Here is a 25,666-nt window from a genome sequence, read left to right as displayed (position 1 = left end):
TGCTGTGTGACGCTGCTCCACAACAGTTGAAGTTGGCATCCAAATCCATGGCGCTTTCAACCGCCATGGTTGAAGCCTTGGAAAGCAGACACTACATCCAAGCACAACCTTTGCGCTATGGCTTACGAACCCGGCAAGCTTTTTGGGGCAGAGCTGGACCAAATAATGGAAGGGCTGTCGGACAAAAAGGGCAAGTCCCTTCCTCAACAGTCCTTTCGTGGTCGGGGCAAAAGGTATGGTTCCAGGCTGGAACCTCAACCTGTCGCCCAGAGAGGTTGGGGTTCCCGGAGAGGAGGAAGATCCTCTAGGGGATCTAGGCCCCCCAAGAAGTCCTCGACGCTCTGACTGCGGGCCTCCTCGAGGCTCTTGGTATCTAGCTGGTCTTATTGGATGTTCAGTGCTCCCTGCTCCCCACAGTCCCGTAGGCGGTCGCCTCAACATTTTCTAGGTTTTTGGCAGGATCATATCTAGGACCAATGGATCCTTCGCATCATTTCACAAGGCTACCTTGTGGACTTGAGCAGTCCGCCCGCAGACAAGTTCGTCCAGACAAGGCTACTTCCCTGAAGCAAGCAAAGAGTTCTAGAGAGCTATGTTCTAGAATATCTTCAGAAGGGGGCTTTAGAGGAGGTCCCTCTCCAAGAGAGGGGAGCAGGGATTTATTCCCCAGTTTTTCTGGTACCCAAGACTACTGGAGGGTGAAGGATGATTATAGATTTGAGGTACTTCAATCGATTCATCAAACTAAAGTAGTTCCGTATGGAAACTATCCAGTCAGTGACCAATCTTCTTTTGCCGGGGGATTTCTTGGCAACCTTGGACCTCAAGGATGCTTATCTCCATATTCCCATCCATCCTGGGTCCAGAAGATTCTTAAGGATCGCGGTACAGATGAGGGTGGTCCTAAAACATTTCCAGTTTGTAGCCCTCCTGTTTGGGATTTCTTCAGCCCCACACACTTTTACCAAGGTGGTGGTGTCCGTGGTGGCCACTCTAAGGCTTCAGGGTTTGAGCATAGTTCCTTACCTAGACGATTGGCTCCTCAGAGCCCCTTCCCAAGCGATCCTGTCCCAACACATTCAACGGGCCTTTGCCTTCCTTCATCAGCTAGGATGGATAATCAACTGGGGCAAGTCCCAACTTCTGCCTCGGTAAGGTTCCTGGGGTTCGTGGTGGATTCAGTAAAGATGACTATTCATCTCACTCCCGAGAGAAGGCGATCCGTTCAGCAGACAGCCCGTTCTCTCTCAATACCACGAGAGGTAACGATCCGTACATTGATGAAAATGTTGGGACTAATGTCTTCAACCGCAGAGGCGGTGCCTTGGGCATTATGGCATCTGCATCCGCTTCAGTCGGAGGTACTAGCCAAGTAGAATCACAGTCCGGTGGGACTCAATGCCGTGCACTCCCTGTCTTACCATGCCCAATCCTCCCTAAGATGGTGGTCTCACCTCGAGGACGGCAAGTCCCTGATCCAGCCCTCATGGATCATACTTACTTCAGATGCATCCCTAGTAGGTTGGGGAGCTCATCTTCTGGACAAGACAGTCCAAGGATCTTGGACACCACAGGAGAAATCATTGTCATCGAATCTCCTGGAGATCATAGCGATCAGATTAGCTCTTTTTCATTTTGCTCCCTTCATTCGAGGGAAGGCAGTGAAGGTACAGTCAGACAGCATGACCGCTGTATTGTACATCAACAAGCAGGGAGGCATGAGGTCACAAGGTCTCCTGAGAGAGATAGGGGTGATATTGGATTGGGTAGAACTGAACATCACCCACTTATCAGCCGTTCACATTCGCGGAGTTCACAATGTGATCGCGGATCGTCTGAGCTGAGGTCTTCCAACCGGAGAATGGTCACTTCATCCAGGGGGCTTCAAGGAGATAACGCTCAGGTGGGGCATGCCAGAGATCGATCTCATGGCAATGAGGTTAAACACCAAGGTGGAGGACAACCCGGTGGCAATAGATGCACTGTCAATCCCGTGGAGGTTCAGGCTGGCCTACATCTTCCCTCCAATTTCCTTGATACCGAGGGTCTTGATGAAAATCAGGCAGGACCAAGCGTCAGTCATTGCCATCATTCCATACTGGCCAAAGAGAGCTTGGTTAACCCAACTCTTCCAGATGAGTTGGGTTCAATTTTGGAGGCTTCCCCCAGAGAGAGTACTGGTGTCGGGGGACACTCAGATCTCCTCAAATCTTCAAATGTTCAACCTGACAGCCTGGAGGTTGATCAGTCCCTTCCAAGGATAGAAGGGCTATCGGGGTCTGTCTTGAGAACCTTAGAGCACTCCAGATCGAAAGCTACTAACAAGTACTACTCAAGAATTTGGAGAAAAAAAAATCATCTTGGTGTTTTATGCATCATCACACATCCACTGAGGCTTCCATACCGGTCATTCTTCAGTTTCTGCAAGATGATCTGGACTAGGGGTTGTCACCTTCTACCCTCAAAGTGCAGGTTTCAGCGATTTCAGCCTGTCTCAACAGGTCTATTTTTCAAGAGCCCCTTATTAAGAGGTTCCTGAAGGGAGCTTCACGATTAAAACCTACAGTAATTAGACCTGTCCCTGTTTGGGATTTAACGGTCGTGCTCAGGGGGTTATCATCATCCCCCCCCCCTTTGAGCCCCTAGAGGAGGTGGGATTCAGGTTCCTTACCTGGAAGATCACTTTTTTGTTGGCCATTACCTCTGCAAAGCGAGTTGGGGAGCTCCAGGCATTTTCCGCTTTTGAGCCATACACTAAGTTCCTGCAAGACCGGGTGCTACTTAGATTCTTGCCTACCTGTATTCCAAAGGTGCCTTCTTTTAACAACATTAACCAGGTGATTTCCCTTCCGACTTTGGTTCCACTCCCCTCCTCTGGAAGCCCTGGAAAGAGGGCTTCACACCCTCGACATTTCGAGATGTCTTAACCACTTCCCATCTGGGCCCTTTGCCCCCTTCCTGACCAGGCCAAATTTTGCAAAACTGACATATCTCACTTTATGTGGTAATAACTTTGGAACGCCTTTATTTATCCAAGTCATTCAGAGATTGTTTTCTCGTGACACATTGTACTTCATGATAGTCATAAATTTGAGTCAAAATATTTCACCTTTATTTATGAAAAAATCCCAAATTTACCCAAAAATTTGAAAAATTCGCAATTTTCTAAATTTCAATTTCTCCGCTTTTAAAACAGAAAGTGATATCTCATAAAATATTTATTATTTAACATTCCCCATATGTCTACTTTATGTTGGCATCATTTTGGAAATGTCATTTTATTTTTTTAGGACGTTAGAAGGCTTAGAAGTTTAGAAGCAATTCTTCAAATTTTTAAGAAAATTGCCAAAACCCACTTTTTAAGGACCAGTTCAGGTCTGAAGTCACTTTGTGGGGCCTACATAGTGGATACCCCCATAAATGACCCCATTGTAGAAACTACACCCCTCAAGGTATTCAAAACCGATTTTACAAACTTTTTTAACCCTTTAGGCGTTCCACAAGAATTAAAGGAAAATGGAGATCAAATTTTTAAATTTCACTTTTTTGGCAGATTTTCCATTTTAATCAATTTTTTTCTTTAACACATCGATGGTTAACAGCCAAACAAAACTCAATATTTATTACCCAGATTCTGCGGTTTACAGAAACACCCCACATGTGGTCGTAAACTGCTGTATGGGCACACGGCAGGGCGCAGAAGGAAAGGAACTCCACATGGTTTTTAGATGCCATGTCCCATTTGAAGCCCCCTGATGCACCCTTACAGTAGAAACTCCCAAGAAGTGACCCCATTTTGGAAACTAGGGGATAAGGTGCCAGTTTTATTAGTACTATTTTTGGGTACATATGATTTTTTGATCATTCATTATAACACTTTATGGGGCAAGGTGACCAAAAAATTGGTTGTTTTAGCACAGTTTCTATTTATTTATTTTTACAGCGTTCACCTGAGGGGTTCAGTCAAGTGACATTTTTATAGAGCAGATTGTTACGGACGTGGCGATACCTAATATGTATACTTTTTCTCATTTATTAAAGTTTTACACAATAATAGCATTTTTGAAACCCAAAAATTATGTTTTAATGTGTCCATGTTCTGAGAGCTATAGTTTTTTTATTTTTTGAGAGATTTTCTTATGTAGGGGCTCATTTTTTGCGGGATGAGGTGACGGTTTTATTGGTACCATTTTGTGGGACATACGCGTTTTTGATCACTTGGTGTTGCACCTTTTGTGATGCAAGGTGACAAAAATTTCTTGTTTTGACACAGTTTTTTTTTTTTTTTTTTTACGGTGTTCACCCGAGGGGTTAGGTCATGTGATATTTTTATAGAGCTGGTTTTTACGGACGCGGCAATACCTAATATGTATACTTTTTTTTATTTGTTTCACTTTAACACAATAATAGCATTTTTGAAACCAAAAAAATGATGTTTTAGTGTCTCCATGTTCTAAGAGCTATAGTTTTTTTATTTTTTGAGAGATTTTCTTATGTAGGGGCTCATTTTTTGCGGGATGAGGTGACGGTTTTATTGGTACCATTTTGTGGGACATACGCATTTTTGATCACTTGGTGTTGCACCTTTTGTGATGCAAGGTGACAAAAATTGCTTGTTTTGACACAGTTTTTTTTATTTATTTTTTACGGTGTTCACCCGAGGGGTTAGGTCATGTGATATTTTTATAGAGCTGGTTTTTACGGACGCGGCAATACTAAATATGTCTATTTTATTTTATTTTTTCTATTTTTAATTTTTTTTTTTATTCCTTACTTGGGATTTTTTTTTTTTTTACATGTGAAACTTTTTTTTATTTTATTTTTTCAACCCTTTATTTTATTTTTATTTTATTTTACACTTTTCGTCCCCCATAAGGTCATACAAGACCTCTGGGGGACATTTACTTCACTTTTTTTTTTTTTTTACACTGTTGATTTCTCCTGTAACTGGGGCTGACATAGTAGCCCCAGTTACAGGACAAATGCACCCCTATAGAGGCTGTACAGCAGCAATCCTGCGCTGTACAGCCTCACAGCAGGGCTGATCGAGGTCTCTGAGAGACCTCACACAGCTCCTGCACACTCCGGTCACGGCGGTCACATGACCGCCGGGCCGGAACAGGAAGCGCACAGCGCTTCCTGCTCTGCAGACACAGCGCTCGGTGAGCGCTGTGTCTGCAGCGATCGTGAAGGCAGGGACACCTGGGCACTGTCCCTGCCTTGTCTTAGGGTTGCCCTGCTGTCACTGACAGCGGGCAACCCGATCAGCAGCTGCACGATTAGCGTGCAGCTGCTATTTCTGACAGGACGTTTTAAAACGTGCTGTCAGAAATAGACGTCCACCCATAGGACGTTTATATCCTATGGGCGGACGTGAAGCGGTTAAGATTTACCTGGAACGCTCCAAGGTATTTAGGAGAGATGAGAACCTCCTTATCCTCTTTTCCGGTACCCACAAGGGGAGGAAAGCCTCTAAGCCCTCCATCAGTCGATGGATTAAGGAGGCGATTCGGGAGTCCTATATCTCTCAGGTTTCGGAGCCTCCTGAGTTTGTAAGGGCCCACTCTACACGGGCAGTGGCTACTTCTTTTGCAGAGAGAAGCTCGATTCCATTGGATGTGATCTGTAAGTCAGCTTCTTGGAGTTCTCACTCCACCTTTATCTCACACTATAGAGTGGATTCTAGAATACATAGCTATTCCTCATTTGGCCGGACAGTATTAGCTTCCGCGAGGCATGAGGACCCTCCCATGGGTGTTTCTTCTTGCTAAATCCCCATTTGTGCCACTGGTTAGGACGTAAAGGAATCGTTATTTTCTAACGATAATTTGTTTTCCCTTAGTCCTAACAGTGGCACACAAATATCCCCCCCCTTATACTTTAAAGCTGTTGTTTTTTCTCTTTTTTACTTGTAACTACACAAGGGCCTGGGGGTGACGCCCCCTCTTTATTGGGGAGGGAGGGTGTATGTTCATTCAGTTTTAATTTATTAAAACTTCCACCTGTTCTTACCAGTCCACAGGGGCAGAATACCCCATTTGTGCCACTGTTAGGACTAAGGGAAAACAAATTATCGTTAGAAATTAACGGTTCCTTTTGCCCTGGATCCTGAGAAGCAATGTCCAGAGGTCTGGGGGAGTATTGCTGGGGAAAATAACCTTGCTAAAGACTGTTAGGGGCCATTATCGGCCTGCCAGAGTATCATACTCCCCAAAATTGAGCAGTTGCAACGACACTTAAAGGAGCCATGCACCAATTCTGCTACCGTCACCCATAGCAACGTGTACTTAAATTGCATTTTAGCTTACATTGACCCCTCTAGTCTGGTACAGAGTATCAAAAGCCATGTCTGACAGCGAAGATAGCACCCACTTGGACCGCAGTGTTCCACCTGCACCATCAGCAGATGCAGCCACTTTCATCATGCCTCTAACTATTACATTAATGGAGTCAGAGAGGGACTGCCCTGTGGCCATTGTCATTGCCACTAGGGACTTTCAACCACTGCCACAACAGCAAAGAAGACTTCCAGTCCCTCTGGAAGGGAGCAGCGGGCCATCTGCCAGGTGAAGGTTACCACCGTTGCCCCTGACTACTGGAGTAGCAGAGCCAGAAAAGAGCCAGTCTGTGGCCATTATCACTGCCACTACAGAAATCTCTGGGCCTACTACTACTGCTGCTGTACAGCCTGAGCCCACTAAACAGGAGCACTGCCCTGAGCTGTGCGAGGATAAGGAGGAGTCCACTGATACTGCTCCATGTACTCCGGAACCACCACCGAATCCAGAGCTTCTTGCCATGAATGACCAAGAGTCTATCCTTTATTGCTGTCCGGAGAATCTGTCACCTACCAGGAAAAGGCCAAGGCTTACAGAGGATCCTCCAAAAGAGGATGATCCTGCATTTCCAAGTTTTGCCACAGAAGGCCACCAGGAGATCGCAGATTAAGTTTCTGCCGGAGATACAGCTGCAGAGAGCACCAGAGCTAGCAGTTACAGCAATGAGGATGTCCCACAGCTTAAAGAAGGACTTTTGCACCCTCAATTATGGGACCCAGGAGGAAGACTTTAGGTCCCTTATCTAAGGAGACCTCATGCTGTGAGAGAAAACCATCCATTCTATTACTGGAGCCACAACGGGGACTGCTTCTAAAGGGTAAGGGCTCTTTCACACTTGCGTTCTTGTCTTCCGGCATAGAGTTCCGTCGTCGGGGCTCTATGCCGGAAGAATCCTGATCAGGATTATCCTAATGCATTCTGAATGGAGAGAAATCCGTTCAGGATGCATCAGGATGTCTTCAGTTCCGGAACGGAACGTTTTTTGGCCGGAGAAAATACCGCAGCATGCTGCGCTTTTTGCTCCGGCCAAAAATCCGGAACACTTGCCGCAAGGCCGGATCCGGAATTAATGCCCATTGAAAGGCATTGATCCGGATCCGGCCTTAAGCTAAACGTCGTTTCGGCGCATTGCCGGATCCGACGTTTAGCTTTTTCAGAGTGGTTACCATGGCTGCCAAGACGCTAAAGTCCTGGCAGCCATGGTAAAGTGTAACGGGGAGCGGGGGAGCAGCATACTTACCGTCCGTGCGGCTCCCAGGGCGCTCCAGAGTGACGTCAGGGCGCCCCACGCTCATGGATCATGTGATCGCATGGATCACGTCATCCATGCGCATGGGGCGCTCTGACGTCATTCTGGAGCGCCCGGGGAGCCGCACGGACGGTAAGTATACCGCTCCCCCGCTCCCCGCTCCTACTATGGCAACCAGGACTTTATTAGCGTCCTGGGTGCCATAGTAACACTGAAAGCATTTGGAAGACGGTTCCGTCTTCAAATGCTTTCAGTACACTTGCGTTTTTCCGGATCCGGAGTGTAATTCCGGCAAGTGGAGTACATGCCGGATCCGGACAACGCAAGTGTGAAAGAGGCCTTAGAGAATTGTTGGTCTTTTCCATTTTGTTGCCCTGTTTTACCTCTTGCCAAGAAGAGCTCAGATTAAGGCTCCATCCATCAGTCAAAAAACTATCTCCAGCTTGTGCACATTGGCTCCATACCTCATGGGGATTGCAAATTAAATTTTTTCCTTTTTGCATTATATGTTCCAGTTTTGCAACATTACAAGCCTGCACCTAAAGAAAGGACTCAAACGTGCACCTGAGCTCTTTGTGATTTCTATTGTGACATTTTTTGCACTATATTTTTTGCACTCAAGTTCTAAGGTTCTGCAATGTTCAAGCACTTTAGCCCATTGTATGGACTCTGTTACAGGTAAAACAATGCGACCTATTATGCACTTTTTGAATGGACTTTGGACTTTATACTGTTAGGCCTCCTGCACACGAACGTATTTTTTTGCGGTCCGCAAAAACGGGTCCCGTTTTTCCGTGATCCGTGACCGTTTTTTCGTCCCTGGGTCTTCCTTGATTTTTGGAGGATCCACGGACATGAAAAAAAAGTCGTTTTGGTGTCCGCCTGGCCGTGCGGAGCCAAACGGATCCGTCCTGAATTACAATGCAAGTCAATGGGGACGGATCCGTTTGACGTTGACACAATATGGTGCAATTTCAAACGGATCCGTCCCTATTGACTTACAATGTAAAGTCTGGAGTCCCTTTTATACCATCGGATCGGAGTTTTCTCCAATCCGATGGTATATTTTAACTTGAAGCGTCCCCATCACCATGGGAACGCCCCTATGTTAGAATATACTGTCGGATATGAGTTAGATCGTGAAACCTCATTTCCGACAGTATATTCTAACACAGAGGCGTTCCCATGGTGATGGGGACGCTTCTAGTTAGAATATACTACAAACTGTGTACATGACTGCCCCCTGCTGCCTAGCAGCATCCGATCTCTTACAGGGGGCCGTGATCAGCACAATTAACCCCTCAAGTGCTGCACCTGAAGGGGTTAATTGTACTATCATATCCCCCTGTAAGAGATCAGGGCTGCCAGGCAGCAGGGGGCAGACCCCCCCCCTCCCCAGTTTGAATATCATTGGTGGCCAGTGCGGCCCCCCCCCCCCTTCCTCCCTCTATTGTAATAATTCGTTGGTGGCACAGTGTGCGGACCCCCCGCCCCCCCCCTTCCTCCCTCTATTGTAATAAATCGTTGGTGGCACAGTGTGCGCCCCCCATCGGCCCCCCCTCCCTCTATAGCATTAACAACATTGGTGGCCAGTGTGCGGCCTCCCATCTCTCCCCCCCCCCCCCCCCCGATCATTGGTGGCAGCGAGTTACTAGCAATAGTACAATAGTAAAAGATTCATACTTACCTGGGAGCTGTGATGTTCGTGTCCGGCCGGGAGCTCCTCCTACTGGTAAGTGACAGTTCATTTAGCAATGCGCCGCACAGACCTGAGGCTGTCACTTACCAGTAGGTGGAGCTCCCGGCCGGACACGAACATCGCAGCAGCAGGTAAGTATGAATCTTCTACTATTGTACTATTGCTAAGTAACCATGGCAACCAGGACTGTAGTAGCGTCCTGGTTGCCATGGTTACCGATCGGAGCCCCAGCGATTAAACTGGGACTCCGATCGGAACTCCGCTGCCACCAATGATGGGGGGGGGGGAGATGGAAGGCCGCACACTGGCCACCAATGTTGTTAATGCTATAGAGGGAGGGGGGGCCGATGGGGGGCGCACACTGTGCCACCAACGAATTATTACAATAGAGGGAGGGAGGGGGGGGGCGCACACTGTGCCACCAACGAATTATTACAATAGAGGGGGGGGGGCCGCACTGGCCATCAATGATATTCAAACTGGGGAGGGAAGGGGGTCTGCCCCCTGCTGCCTGGCAGCCCTGATCTCTTACAGGGGGATATGATAGTACAATTAACCCTTTCAGGTGCCGCACCTGAAGGGGTTAATTGTGCTGATCACGGCCCCCTGTAAGAGATCGGGTGCTGCCAGGCAGCAGGGGGCAGTCTTGTACACAGTTTGTAGTGTATTCTAACTAGAAGCGTCCCCATCACCATGGGAACGCTTCTGTGTTAGAATATACTGTCGGTTATGAGTTTTCACGAAGTGAAAACTCAGCTTTGAAAAAGCTTTATGCAGACGGATCTTCGGATCCGTCTGTATAAAAACTAACCTACGGCCACGGATCACGGACACGGATGCCAATCTTGTGTGCATCCGTGTTCTTTCACGGACCCATTGACTTGAATGGGTCCGTGAACCGTTGGCCGTGAAAAAAATAGGACAGGTCATATTTTTTTCACGGCCAGGAAACACGGATCACGGATGCGGCTGCAAAACGGTGCATTTTCCGATTTTTCCACGGACCCATTGAAAGTCAATGGGTCCGCGAAAAAAAACGGAAAACGGCACAACGGCCACGGGTGCACACAACGGTCGTGTGCAGGAGGCCTTAGCCAGACAGCATCCTTGCCTCATTACTCATATGAACTGCCTCTGAGGACACTGAATACTAATGGTCCCACTTTGCCTTGTGTTAGTTAGAAAGCCTAGGTGTTATATTGTCTGATTTGCATATGCCCTTAACCTTTTTCTCTCCACAGACTTGGGAGGGGAAGGAGCCGGTATGTACTGTGTCTTTGGGATCATGTGCTATTGCTACACAGAGAAGACCAAGTGGTAGTCACAAGCAGTCTTTAAATCTTTAAAGGGTAACCCCGCTGCTAAAAAAATATGTTCCTAAGTGTCCTAAGGCACTGTTTACCATATTAGGAAAAAATGCGTAAAAGCTACCTGTTCAGTCATCCAGGTGACAAAGCGTAAAGCCTTATAAGCAGTGATGGCCAGTTCGCAGTGCTCGCCAGCGAACACATGTGGGCTGCCATCTTGACTCACAAGTCCGGCGATGCACAGGTAAGCCTTACCTGTGTCTGTGCCGGGAGCCGGTCTGAAACAAATGCGGTCACCGGGATCGCGGTTCCGAGAACAGCCCGATGAAGGCCCCCGGCGGCTGTTCTCAGAACTGCCTGCTCCCGGTGACCGCATTTGATTTCAGACCGGCTCGCGGCACAGACACAGGTAAGGGCTTACCTGTGCATCGCCGGACTTGTGAGTCAAGATGGCAGCTCGCATGTGTTCGCTGGCGAACACTGCGAACTGGCCATCACTGATTATAAGGCCTTGGTGCTTGGAAGGGAATACAGGATGAAGCTACCCTTCTATTTGCGGACTTTCATTGCACTGTGGTGGGATTACAGAGTGCAGACACCCCCGCGCTTTCTTTGGTACTACAAAAGAAAGTCAGGAATGATCGCTTGGTGCAGACTCTTTGGTTCTCTGGTTTATACTGAGAGGGAAAACTGCATAGACACCCTACTCATATGGGCAGAGACCTAGTGGTAGCCGTTGCTATATCAGTCTATGTATGTAATAAAAATAGTCTCATGCAGCACTTTAACCGCCTCCGGACCGCCTAACGCAGATTCGCGTTCCGGAGGCGGCAGCCCTGCGCAGAGTCACACATATATGCGTCATCTCGCGCGAGCCGAGATTTCCTGTGAACGCGCGCACACAGGCGCGCGCGCTCACAGGAACGGAAGGTAAGAGAGTGGATCTCCAGCCTGCCAGCGACGATCGTTCGCTGGCAGGCTGGAGATGTGTTTTTTTTAACCCCTAACAGGTATATTAAACGCTGTTTTGATAACAGCGTCTAATATACCTGCTACCTGGTCCTCTGGTGGTCCCCTTTGTTTGGATCGACCACCAGAGGACACAGGTAGCTCAGTAATATGTTGCACCAAGCACCACTACACTACACTACACCCCCCCCGTCACTTATTAACCCCTTATTCACCCTTGATCACCCTTGATCACCCCTGATCACCCCATATAGACTCCCTGATCACCCCCCTGTCATTGATTACCCCCCTATCATTGATCAACCCCCTGTAAAGCTCCATTCAGATGTCCGCATGATTTTTACGGATCCACTGATAGATGGATCGGATCCGCAAAACGCATACGGACGTCTGAATGGAGCCTTACAGGGGCGTGATCAATGACTGTGGTGATCACCCCATATAGACTCCCTGATCACCCCCCGTCATTGATTACCCCCCTGTCATTGATCACACCCCTGTAAAGCTCCATTCAGACGTCCGCATAATTTTTACGGATCCACTGATAGATGGATCGGATCCGCAAAACGCATACGGACGTCTGAATGGAGCCTTACAGGGGCGTGATCAATGACTGTGGTGATCACCCCATATAGACTCCCTGATCACCCCCCTGTCATTGATTACCCCCCTGTCATTGATCAACCCCCTGTAAAGCTCCATTCAGACGTCCGCATGATTTTTACGGATCCACTGATAGATGGATCGGATCCGCAAAACGCATACGGACGTCTGAATGGAGCCTTACAGGGGCGTGATCAATGACTGTGGTGATCACCCCATATAGACTCCCTGATCACCCCCCTGTCATTGATTACCCCCCTGTCATTGATCACCCCCCTGTAAAGCTCCATTCAGATGTCCGCATGATTTTTACGGATCCACTGATAGATGGATCGGATCCGCAAAACGCATACGGACGTCTGAATGGAGCCTTACAGGGGCGTGATCAATGACTGTGGTGATCACCCCATATAGACTCCCTGATCACCCCCCTGTCATTGATTACCCCCCTGTCATTGATCACCCCCCTGTAAAGCTGCATTCAGATGTCCGCATGATTTTTACGGATCCACTGATAGATGGATCGGATCCGCAAAACACATACGGACATCTGAATGGAGCCTTACAGGGGCGTGATCAATGACAGGGGGGTGATCACCCCATATAGACTCTCTGATCACCCCCCTGTCATTGATCACCCCCCTGTCATTGATCACCCCCCTGTCATTGATCACCCCCCATGTCATTGATCACCCCCCTGTCAGGCTCTATTCAGACATTTTTTTGGCCCAAGTTAGCGGAAATTATTTTATTTTTTTCTTACAAAGTCTCATATTCCACTAACTTGTGTCAAAAAATTAAATCTCACATGAACTCACCATACCCCTCACGGAATCCAAATGCGTAAAATTTTTTAGACATTTATATTCCAGACTTCTTCTCACGCTTTAGGGCCCCTAGAATGCCAGGGCAGTATAAATACCCCACATGTGACCCCATTTCGGAAAGAAGACACCCCAAGGTATTCCGTGAGGGGCATATTGAGTCCATGAAAGATTGAAATTTTTGTCCCAAGTTAGCGGAAAGGGAGACTTTGTGAGAAAAAAATAAAAAATATCAATTTCCGCTAACTTGTGTTAAAAAATAAAATAAATTTCTATGAACTCGCCATGCCCCTCATTGAATACCTTGGGGTGTCTTCTTTCCAAAATGGGGTCACATGTGGGGTATTTATACTGCCCTGGCATTCTAGGGGCCCCAAAGCGTGAGAAGAAGTCTGGTATCCAAATGTCTAAAAATGCCCTCCTAAAAGGAATTTTGGCACCTTTGCGCATCTAGGCTGCAAAAAAGTGTCACACATCTGGTATCGCCGTACTCAGGAGAAGTTGGGGAATGTGTTTTGGGGTGTCATTTTACATATACCCATGCTGGGTGAGAGAAATATCTTGGTCAAATGCCAACTTTGTATAAAAAAATGGGAAAAGTTGTCTTTTGCCAAGATATTTCTCTCACCCAGCATGGGTATATGTAAAATGACACCCCAAAACACATTCCCCAACTTCTCCTGAATACGGAGATACCACATGTGTGGCACTTTTTTGCAGCCTAGGTGGGCAAAGGGTCCCACATTCCAAAGAGCACCTTTAGGATTTCACAGGTCATTTACCTACTTACCACACATTAGGGCCCATGGAAAATGCCAGGGCAGTATAACTACCCCACAAGTGACCCCATTTTGGAAAGAAGACACCCCAAGGTATTCCGTGAGGGGCATGGTGAGTTCCTAGAATTTTTTATTTTTTGTCACAAGTTAGTGGAAAATGATGATTTTTTTTTTTTTTCTTACAAAGTCTCATATTCCACTAACTTGTGACAAAAAATAAAAAGTTCCATGAACTCACTATGCCCATCAGCGAATACCTTGGGGTGTCTTCTTTCCAAAATGGGGTCACTTGTGGGGTAGTTATACTGCCCTGGCATTCTAGGGGCCCAAATGTGTGGTAAGGAGTTTGAAATCAAATTCTGTAAAAAATGACCAGTGAAATCCGAAAGGTGCTCTTTGGAATATGGGCCCCTTTGCCCACCTAGGCTGCAAAAAAGTGTCACACATGTGGTATCTCCGTATTCAGGAGAAGTTGGGGAATGTGTTTTGGGGTGTCATTTTACATATACCCATGCTGGGTGAGATAAATATCTTGGCAAAAGACAACTTTGTATAAAAAAAATGGGAAAAGTTGTCTTTTGCCAAGATATTTCTCTCACCCAGCATGGGTATATGTAAAATGACACCCCAAAACACATTCCCCAACTTCTCCTGAGTACGGGGATACCAGATGTGTGACACTTTTTTGCAGCCTAGGTGGGCAAAGGGGCCCACATTCCAAAGAGCACCTTTAGGATTTCACAGGTCATTTACCTACTTACCACACATTAGGGCCCCTGGAAAATGCCAGGGCAGTATAACTACCCCACAAGTGACCCCATTTTGGAAAGAAGACACCCCAAGGTATTCCGTGAGGGGCATGGCGAGTTCCTAGAATTTTTTATCTTTTGTCACAAGTTAGTGGAAAATGATGAGGATTTTTTTTTTTTTTTTTTACAAAGTCTCATATTCCACTAACTTGTGACAAAAAATAAAAACTTCCATGAACTCACTATGCCCATCAGCGAATACCTTGGGGTGTCTTCTTTCCAAAATGGGGTCACTTGTGGGGTAGTTATACTGCCCTGGCATTCTAGGGGCCAAAATGTGTGGTAAGGAGTTTGAAATCAAATTCTGTAAAAAATTACCAGTGAAATCCGAAAGGTGCTCTTTGGAATATGGGCCCCTTTGCCCACCTAGGCTGCAAAAAAGTGTCACACATGTGGTATCTCCGTATTCAGGAGAAGTTGGGGAATGTGTTTTGGGGTGTCATTTTACATATACCCATGCTGGGTGAGAGAAATATCTTGGCAAAAGACAACTTTTACAATTGTTTTATACAAAGTTGTCTTTTGCCAAGATATTTCTCTCACCCAGCATGGGTATATGTAAAATGACACCCCAAAACACATTCCCCAACTTCTCCTGAATACGGAGATACCACATGTGTGACACTTTTTTGCAGCCTAGGTGGGCAAAGGGACCCACATTCCAAAGAGCACCTTTCGGATTTCACCAGCCATTTTTTACAGAATTTGATTTCAAACTCCTTACCACACATTTGGGCCCCTAGAATGCCAGGGCAGTATAACTACCCCACAAGTGACTCCATTTTGGAAAGAAGACATCCCAAGGTATTCGCTGATGGGCATAGTGAGTTCATGGAAGTTTTTATTTTTTGTCACAAGTTAGTGGAATATGAGACTTTGTAAGTAAAAAAAAAAAAAAAATCATCATTTTCCGCTAACTTGTGACAAAAAATAAAAAGTTCTATGAACTCACTATGCCCATCAGCGAATACCTTAGGGTGTCTACTTTCCGAAATGGAGTCATTTGTGGGGTGTTTGTACTGTCTGGCCATTGTAGAACCTCAGGAAACATGACAGGTGCTCAGAAAGTCAGAGCTGCTTCAAAAAGCGGAAATTCACATTTTTGTACCATAGTTTGTAAATGCTCTAACTTTTACCCAAACCATTTTTTTTTTACCCAAACATTTTTTTTTTATCAAAGACATGTAGAACAATAAATTTAGAGCAAAATTTATATATGGATCTCGTTTTTTTTGCTAAATTTTACAACTGAAAGTGAAAAATGTCATTTTTTTGCAAAAAAATCTTGGCAGAAGAAATGCAGCTGGACACAGTTGTAACTTGTCAGAGGAATATTTATTGAGTCCATGTGGGGCAACAAGCTTGATGGTTACAGACTCTTAAAGGGCAACTAGCATAGTCTCTCAGGGGGGGCACAGTATTTATCAGTAGAAGCGGGTGTAGTAGTTGTACCGTCTCTTTAAATAACAATAGGCTTTTTAGTGTTGAAATCTAGCAAAACTCTCCTTTCGTTGGCAGTAATGTACAGTCGTGGCCAAAAGTTTTGAGAATGACACAAATATTAGTTTTCACAAAGTTTGCTGCTAAACTGCTTTTAGATCTTTGTTTCAGTTGTTTCTGTGATGTAGTGAAATATAATTACACGCACTTCATACGTTTCAAAGGCTTTTATCGACAATTACATGACATTTATGCAAAGAGTCAGTATTTGCAGTGTTGGCCCTTCTTTTTCAGGCGGCGCTATGACATCATCATAGCACCGCCCGAGCCGGGCAGAATACAGCTCAAGAGGCCTGTGTCCTGCACCGCATCCTGACAGCTGCATGGAGGTAAGTATTAGTGTTTATTATTTTTCCTTTGCAGTATGTTGTTGGGCCTATGTGTGGAAGAGGAGGGAGAAAACTATGGGTACATTGGGGGTGCTAAAAAGGGTCATTTTTGTACTGTCACACAGAATCGGGCATTTTTTGGTCCTGACACGTTATAAGGGGACATTTGTTGTACTGGCACACATTATAAGGGCCATTTTTTGTACTGGCACACATTATAAGGGGACATTTTATACTGACACACGTTATTAGGGGGCAATTTCTGTACTGGCACACATTATAAGGGGGTATTTTTTGTACTGACACACATTATAAGGAGAATCATTACTACTGGGGGCATTACAGTGGCCCTTATTACTACTAGGGGACATGATTACTAGTATGGGAACTATGGGGGCATTATTACTTCTAGGGCACAGTGGGACATTATTACTATTGGGGGTACTGTTATCACTAAGTGCACTCTGGCAGAGAATTATTACTTTTGGTGGGACTTTTGGGAGCACTATTACTGTGGGGGGTACCTTGGCACAGTATCAGCTTAGCATAATTATCTTTGGGGTACATTATGTTCACACATTAGTGTCAGAGATGCTATTTGCTGAGCGCAGTTATTTTTTAGGGCACTGTGTGGAGATAATTTTTGAAGGGGGTACTATCTGTGTGGTACTAGTATTTCAGGGGGACTGTTTCTGCAGTATACTATTGAGGAGCACAGCAGCCACAGTATTGGGGGTGGCAGGATAGGATGTTCAGAAGGTGGGAAGATGATGGAGAAGTAGGAAACTAAGATGTCTGTTTGTCAAACTCTGCAGAGACAAGAGATGGCTGAAAGAAATCATCATGGTGGTCTGGTCCGAATGGAGAAGATGAGGAAAGAGAACATCTATATCACAGGAGACATCACTAGATGTGAAAGGTATGTAGTGTTGTATTATCCTGTATGTTTTGCAGTGCTATATGTAATGTTTTCCAAGAATGTCTTTAACAGTGGACTGGAGGAAAGTTGTTAGGTTGAGAATTTGGAATGGGGACTGGGGGGATGGGGCACAGTTCCAATTTTTGCCTCAGGCAGGAGAAAGGTTGGGTGCACCCTGCATTCTCCAAATGGCGTGGCCCCTCACAGTATGCACAGAGCTAAATATGCTGTATATTTCTTGTACCTCTCTTGCTTTCTCTACTCGGCACACAGTCCTGCAGGCCTAGGCTGCTATCAGAGTGTGAGGGCTAGGTGGTTAGTTCTCACCCCTATGCTCTAGCCTCAAATTTTCTGCGGTGCTCAACTGCAATTACAAACCCTGTCTAGGCCCTGAGGTGGATCATCTTAATAGCTAGTGTCACTCACCTCTACTGATAGCTAGCTAGACGCAGGAATCTGCAACATCTTCCAGCTCACACTCTTATTGCTGTGTTTCATTCAGTCTCTGTTAACCATCTGACAGTAAGGTCAGCCTGTGCTCCTGTATATTCCCTCTGTGGAAATTGCTAACTAAGCAAGGGTGCTGGCTCTGTGATCCCCTCATCGAACTGTGACCCAACTAAGCCTTTTTCCCACATTACTAGGCAGTTCACCCTAGCCACTAATGTGCCATCCTATACAGTGTGTATCACAGGAACACCCAGTGTGACTTTTACTATAAACAGTGCGATTCCATTACGACGCCCATCGACATCCTGCCCAAGGTATATGACCTTCAAGGTGTACGTCACCACCACCACAGGCTACCTGTGGCCTTGAATATACACCTTCTACCATGTCTCCCTACTCACAAGGCAACTGTGTAACTTTTCATATGATGACTGTGACAATATTCATATGCACACTATTTTAGGGTACTTTAACACTTGCGTTAAACTTTTCCGGCATTGAGTTCCGTCCTAGGGGCTCAATACCGGAAAAGAACTGATCAGTTTTATCCTAATGCATTCTGAATGCAGAGCAATCCGTTCAGTATGCATCAGGATGTCTTCAGTTCAGTCACTGTACAATTTTTGGACGGAGAAAATACCGCAGCATGCTGCCGTATTTTTTCTGTCCAAAATTCCGGAACACTTGCTGGAATGCCGGATCCGGCATTATTTTCCATTGAAATGCATTAATCCAGCTCTAAGTGTTCCGGGAAAAACGGATACGGTTTTGCGGTCTGCGCATAAAAATTTGAAAAAGATAAATACCGGATCCGTTTTTTCCATATGACAACCGGAGAGACTGATCCGGTATTGCAATGCATTTGTTGCGGAATCCAACAACGCAAGTGTGAAAGTACCCTTACACTTTTGATTGCCATGGCTATTGATTATTTTAACAGGTTCATATCAAGGAGATGGGTATTTCCATTCTGCTTGTCAGTCAAGTATGTGTAGTACCTAGAGGTACTAGTAATTTAAGGCTGACATGTCAGCCTGCATTTGTGGGAGGGGCGTAGGCACGCTTAAAAGGAGGCACGCCCTCTCCTTATTTGCGTGCGTTTTCGGTGCCTTTCCCACCATTAACGTCACGCCCTTTGCTGCCGTGCTGCTCATCAGGTAAGTTTTTCTGCAAGTTCCCCACCGATGCTCGTCGCTTGTTCCGGCTGCCAGGGTAAGTTAAGTGCTATCTTCCCAAACCCCCTCCCCGGCGTGCTTCTCCTCCACCGCCCGGTGCAATCACTACCCACCTTCTACTCCAGGCGATGCGGCCGGCGCGGTCCACGCTTCCGGCGCCGGCGTGCGGAGGTCACGTGGGACGCCGGGCAGCGTCACGTGACGGGCTCCCCCTCTTGGCTCCGGGCGCCACCGCGGCTTGCTCCCATTCCTGGTCCGGCCCTGTCACCCAGGGGGTGGGTCCGTCCTGAGCCGGGGCCGCGCCGGGGGGCCGGGGGTGCCGCTTCCACTCCACCGCAGCTGCTGGCCGGCGGTTGTTAGTTCAATAAAGTTAAAAAAAACCACATTTAAATCATGAACTGCACCCTGGTCTCAGGCTCCGCTGAGGTCATGCGCAAACACCAGGAATGACAGACAGTGTCTGTCATCCTAGTCCCAGTACCATTCTCCTCCCTGGGCACAAATCAAATTATTAAGACGTGTACATATATGTCAAGTTCTTGGCTTCCTGGGCGCGTTCTGGTCTGCATATTCTCCCCCTCACGTCAACAATTATTTTGCAGACCCCGGGTGCAGCGTCACTCTAGCGGCGCTCGTCAGCCAGGTTGCTCTCATTGGTGCCATCTGATCCAACCATCGCTCTTCTACTTTGCCACGTCCACGGATATTTCTGGTAACTGCTTCTTTTCCCACACACTCGCCGTGTCTCAGTCCACGCTGCAATGCAACTTTCAAACCTTCTTGTCCCCCGCGTCAGGGTCACTTCGTAGTCACCGGGTTGTCTCCAGTCACGGCTCAGGTTACGTCCTGTTCATGTCACCATGTTTGCTTCACTATCATGTCGGTCAATAGCATGCTGTTGCTGTTACGTGTCAGGCCTATGTATCGATGGTCGATTCGGCCAGGCCTCGCCTCTTGCCATCCACGGCCTGTTCCGCCTAGGCGTTCGCTCCTTCTTCCTCATTGGCCTGACACTTTCAGATTCACGTGTTGTTGACTTTTCAGCCTGTCACGCTCCAGGCTTACGTTCACGTCCCACCATGTTGGGTGCCTGCCATGGTTCAGGCTCACGTTTTGTTCAAATGTATCATCTGTCGCCTGTCACGTTCAAGCTCACGTCATCTCTCATCTGTTGCCAGTCACGCTTCAAGCGGCTCACATATTGCAATGTATCATCTGTTGCCTGTTACGTTTCAGGCTTACGTTTTTACTTATCATCTGTTGCCTGTTACGTTTCAGGCTTACGTTTTTACTTATCATCTGTTGCCTGTTACGTTTCAGGCTTACGTTTCTAACATACCATGATTGTTGCCTGTTACGCTTCAGGCTTACGTTTCTAATATAACATGACTGTTGCCTGTTGCGCTTCAGTCTTATGTTTCTAGTATATCATGACTGTTGCCTGTTGCGCTTCAGGCTTACGTTTCTAATATATCATGACTGTTGCCTGTTGCGCTTCAGGCTTACGTTTCTAATATATCATGAATGTTGCCTGTTACGTTTCAGGCTTACGTTTCTAATGTACCATGACTGTTGCCTGTTACGTTTCAGGCTTACATTTCTAATATACCATGTTTTTGCCTGTTACGTTCAGGCTTACGTTTCTAATTCATCATCTGTTGCCCGTTACGCTTCGGGCTTACGTTCATAGCATTTCATCTGTTATCTGTTACGTGTCAGGTTCACGCTGATAATTACTATTTCTGTCGCCTATCACGTTTTTCAGACTCAAATCCATATTCTTTTTCTACGGTACGATTCCAGGTTTGATGTTCAATTGTTATGTTTTTTGAACTCCCTGTCGGAAGCCACGTCCTTGTAGCTCTTACGTCATTTCACGCCTTAGTCTGGCAAGGTCCTCCACAGTAGCGCCCGTTTTACAGCACTAGGCACTCGCCCACCCTAGTTTTTTCTTTTACCACCATTCACGGCTCGGGTGTCGCCTTCGTAAATGCGGGGCCTCCAGCTCAGCTATTAATTTTTTGTTTGTCACCTCACAGCTGCAGTATGTCACATATTTCAAACATTGAGGTAGCCCTATCAATTCCTGAGACACCCGCATCCGAGCGGCCCAGCTCCTCATCACTAAGGAGTTGGACAATTGCGAAATTAATTGCGGAACTCAACAGGAGAGGGATCCAACACCCTGCTTCCGCCCGGAAAGCAGAATTATTTAGACTGCTCATGGCTGAACCAGCTGCCCCGGACTTGGAGCAAGTCTCCATGTCCACTCTGCAAGTGTCTCTGACACAGTTACATGCCATGATGAACACCATTGCCTCCTCAGTCTCGGACGTGCAGTCCAGACTCCTGGCCGTCGAGTCCCACCAGGGGCTGGCATCCAACCGTTCTGCTTTACCTTTGCCTGTAGCCTCCACTTCAGGGCTCGTTCCCCCAGGTAGGGTCCTTTGCGCACCTGAGGTAGCTCCATCGCACTTCATCCCCAGCAACATCAAAAAGGATCTTTTAGAGGGCAAGGACGTCAATCTGGCGTCCATCCTGATAGCTACCCACAACACGGTAGAGAGCAAAACCATAGCTTGCGGCGACATGTCCATCGTCCTCAAAGCTAGGGATCCCCGTCTAAACAAGAAATTAACCATCACGGAGTTCGTCCTCGCGTTTAGTTTATTCAGGGATGTCATCTGCTCTGTCCATCCTGAGAGGCGGGAGGAGTTAGACACGTACCTTTACAGGGTCACGGACTTGGGCCACAAGTTCGGCGGGCAGGCATTCTACGATTATCATCGCTCTTTTTCAGCCAAAGCCGCCGCCGCACTTGTCCAATTCCAGCATATCACAAACTGGGCTGCAATGGACATGAAGCTATTTTGCCGGCACTTTGCAGGGCTCAAGGCCCCGGCATGTGCCTCTTGCCAATCAATTGCCCACTCCGCAGATTGGTGCCCCAATGCAGGTCCCTCCACGTCCCAGGGCAGACCCCTTCCCAGCAGCTCCGGGTCCCTTCAGCGCTCTGGCCCAGCCACGGACAAACTAGGGCGGGCGATAGTTTTCCTGGGCAACAGCCAGGTTTGTAATAACTTCAATCAAAACGCTTGTTATTACAACAAATGTAGGGCCCTTCATGTTTGTGCAGTCTGTTTCAGGGCTCACCCCCAGATGGCATGTCCTTAAAGATCCACGCCATCCTGACTAAGCGGGGTCAATGTGGTTCTGCTAGAATCCCTGCTGCAGAATCATTATAACCCCCAGTTTGTGCAGTTCCTGGTCTCCGGGTTCACCACAGGTTTCCACACAGGCCTGGTAGCTCTCCCCCAAGCTTCTTGGGAGGGGCCCAATCTGCTGTCGGCAACCAGGGATCCCGAGCCGGTGGGGACTGATCAGGTCAGAATTAGAGAAGGGGTTCCTCATCGGCCCCTTTTCCTTCGTACCATTCGATCTCTGGAGGATAAACCCCATTGGTATTGTGTCCAAGCAGTTTACCAATAAAAAACATCTCATTTATGACTTGTCTGCGCCTCATGGCTCCAGCACACCCAGTCTAAACTCCTTAGTGCCCTCCGAGGAGTTTTCCATGAGTTACGGCACCATAGACGAGGCCATCCAGCTGATTCTTCAGGTAGGTCGGGGGGCATGGTTGGCCAAGGCGGACATCGCCGATGCCTTTAAATTGCTGCCCATTCATCCACAGCTTTGGAGGTTCTATGGCATCAGGTGGCAAGACCAGTATTTCTTTGCCAATCGCCTAACGTTCGGGTTCAAGAGCAGCCCCTGGCTGTTCGACCAGTTCGCCCAGGCGTTGCATTGGATCCTGGTCAACCACTGCGGTTGCCCTCTGGTCATCCATTACTTGGAGGACTTTCTTCTAATCGAAAGCCCAGACTGCCAGCCGAGCAAGCTTCAGGCTCTGCTTCAGCTGTTTGCCCAACTCAATGTCCCGGTGGCACCCTCAAAAACAGAAGGCCCCGCGTCGGTAATCATCTTCCTGGGCATAATCCTGGACACAGGGAAGATGGAGGCCAGGTTGCCAGCTGAGAAGTTAGCAAAGATCAAGGAGGCCATCTCAAAGGCAGCAGGTAGCAAGACGTGCGCCAAGGTTGAGTTGCAGTCCCTGCTAGGCATGCTCAATTTTGCCACCAGAGTCATGCCCCAGGGAAGGGCCTTCATGTCCAGACTCCTTCAGCTACTCCCCTCAGCCCCCGAGCAAGACAGCCTCATCACTCTGGACGCCCAAGCCATGGCCGATCTGGCCATGTGGAAGGACTTCATGGCCTCTCTTTGTTCGTACCTCAGCTGGGACCAGCATCCACCTTGGTTTTTTCGGACGCCGCCGCCTCCGGAGGTTTCGCGGCGATCTGTGGAAACCAATGGTTTGCGGGCCCCTGGCCAGCGTAGGTTTCATCAGCCAGAGCCGCGTTAAAATCATCCCCCTTGTTGGAATTCTATCCAATTGTAGCGGTGGCCCAGGTTTGGGGCAGCCTGTGGGCCAACTCTTCCGTGGCATTCGTCACTGACAATCAGACAGTGGTGGACATAATCACCAAGGGCAGATCACAGTCACCCCAGATCATGTCTTTTGTCCGCAGGCTGGTCTGGCTCTCGCTGGAATACAACTTCCATGTGGCATGCAGGCACATTCAAGGAGTTCATAATGTGGCCGCAGAATTTTAAAACTTTCTTTCAGGTCATGCCAGTGGCAGACCGTGTGGGGCTACCTCCTCCGATGTATCAAAATCTGGTGATGGATTAAACCTTTTCATTGATTCAGCAAAGTCTTTGATGCAGAAGTCTTTATCTTATAACACTGCCAGGAACTACAGGACCGCTTGGAACACCTTCAACAGGTTCATGGGCCTACATCCGAGACAAGACACTGACAAGACCACTTACATCACAGCTTTCATAGCCTACTGTCATATTGATCTCAAGCTATCCTTCAATACCATCAAATTGTATTTGGCCGGAGTCCAACATTTCTCCATGTTGGAAGATCCCGAAAGTAGGTCGGTTTTTCTGTCCCAAGCAGTCAGGGCAACACTCAGGGGTGTTCAGAAAAGTGGTCACGCAGCCATCCCGAGCAGGCAGCCTGTGTCAGGGGAATTATTTAGAAAGCTTTCAACCTCCCTAGATGGTCTTCCTTTTGGGCTCCTTTCCAGCACGGTCATCAAGGCTGCAATGTACCTTAGTTTCTACGGGTTCTTAAGACCCGGCGAATTCACCCGCAGTTCAGCCAGGTCCAAGGTTTTAACCAGGGGTCAGCTGTTATGGCACGACGACCATTTCTCCTTACACCTCCTCACTTCCAAAACCGCGCAGGTGGGTCCACCAGTGGAGGTGAAGTTCTACCAGTCCGCCAACGCTTGGTGCCCGGTCCAGGTACTCAGGAGTTTGCTGGCAGCTCTGGGGGACGCCGCCCCGGACAGCCCGTTGCTCCCGTTCCAGGCCTTGGCCCTCACGACCACGCAGTTCATCTCGCACGTTCGCACCCTGGCATCGGGCTTGGGTTTCGACCCCAAGGCCATTTCGGGGCACTTCTTCCGTATTGGAGCAGCATCCGCGGCTTCAAAGCATAACGTCCCCGGCCACGTCATCCGTAAAATGGGTCGCTGGTGCTCCTCTTGCTTCACACGCTACATACCCAACCCTCAAGCAGAAATATCCCAGGCGTTTCACAGTTTGGTAAATTGGTCCGCTGCAATAAAGGTTTTTCTCTCCCTACTCGTGTGTGTTTTTGCCCCCTTTTAGGCCTACCCACGGCATGGCTAAGGGCACCCCTCCAGCCATATTAGTTACGCAGGTAGTTTCTCTCTGATAGGTCCCGGCACTTTGTGGCGCCAGCTCTCTGCCGTAGCCATGACCACAAGTAATTTAAGGCTGACATGTCAGCCTGCATTTGTGGGAGGGGCGTAGGCGCGCTTAAAAGGAGGCACGCCCTCTCCTCATTTGCGTGCGTTTTCGGTGCCCCACCCTCCCTCCCCTTTTTCTTTCCCTGGGGTATGCCCCCTTTTAGGCCTACCCACGGCATGGCTAAGGGCACCCCTCCAGCCATATTAGTTAGGCAGGTAGGTAGTTTCTCTCTGATAGGTCCCGGCACTTCGTGGCACCAGCTCTCTGCCATAGCCATGACCACAACTATAGTATCTGCAATTGTTTGCTGTTTTATATGCAATGTGAATGTAATTTCGTGCTATGTTACCTTTCATGTAATGTGCCCTGTTCACAGTAGATGGGGCACGGTTGGCAATGTTTGGTAACAGGAATGGAACTTACCGGTCCATTCCTCCCCTCTTGGTAGGAGTGAGCTAGTCCGACTTCCTGCCTGGGTCTTAGCTGGGGAGGGTCAATCTAGAGTTTTAGAGAGAAGAGTGAGGAAGAATGTGATCCATCTCTGGCTCCTCCAGCCCGGGTGCATCACAGAGGTGGCACACTTAGGAAGACATAATTGCCCCAGGGACACTGCAGGGTCCTAGGCCACAGAGGAATTGCAAGCTATTGCGTATCAGAGTCAACAGAATGATCAAGCAACCGAGCTATCAAAATTCTGCTGCAAAGTGGAGGGAAACACATTAAGACACCATCACGAGAGTTCAGGAAAGGCATACAGTCAAAGGTGCCAAAGTTAATCCTTAGGGAAGGGAACGTAGAGAGAGACAGCGTCAGCTAGCAAGTTTCTGAGTGTCACCTTTTCCCCATTGCCAGCCACCATACCCCATCAT

This window comes from Bufo bufo, chromosome 1 (genome assembly GCF_905171765.1).
Source record: "Bufo bufo chromosome 1, aBufBuf1.1, whole genome shotgun sequence".
Lineage (NCBI taxonomy): Eukaryota > Metazoa > Chordata > Amphibia > Anura > Bufonidae > Bufo > Bufo bufo.
Note: the sequence above shows the minus strand (reverse complement) of the source record.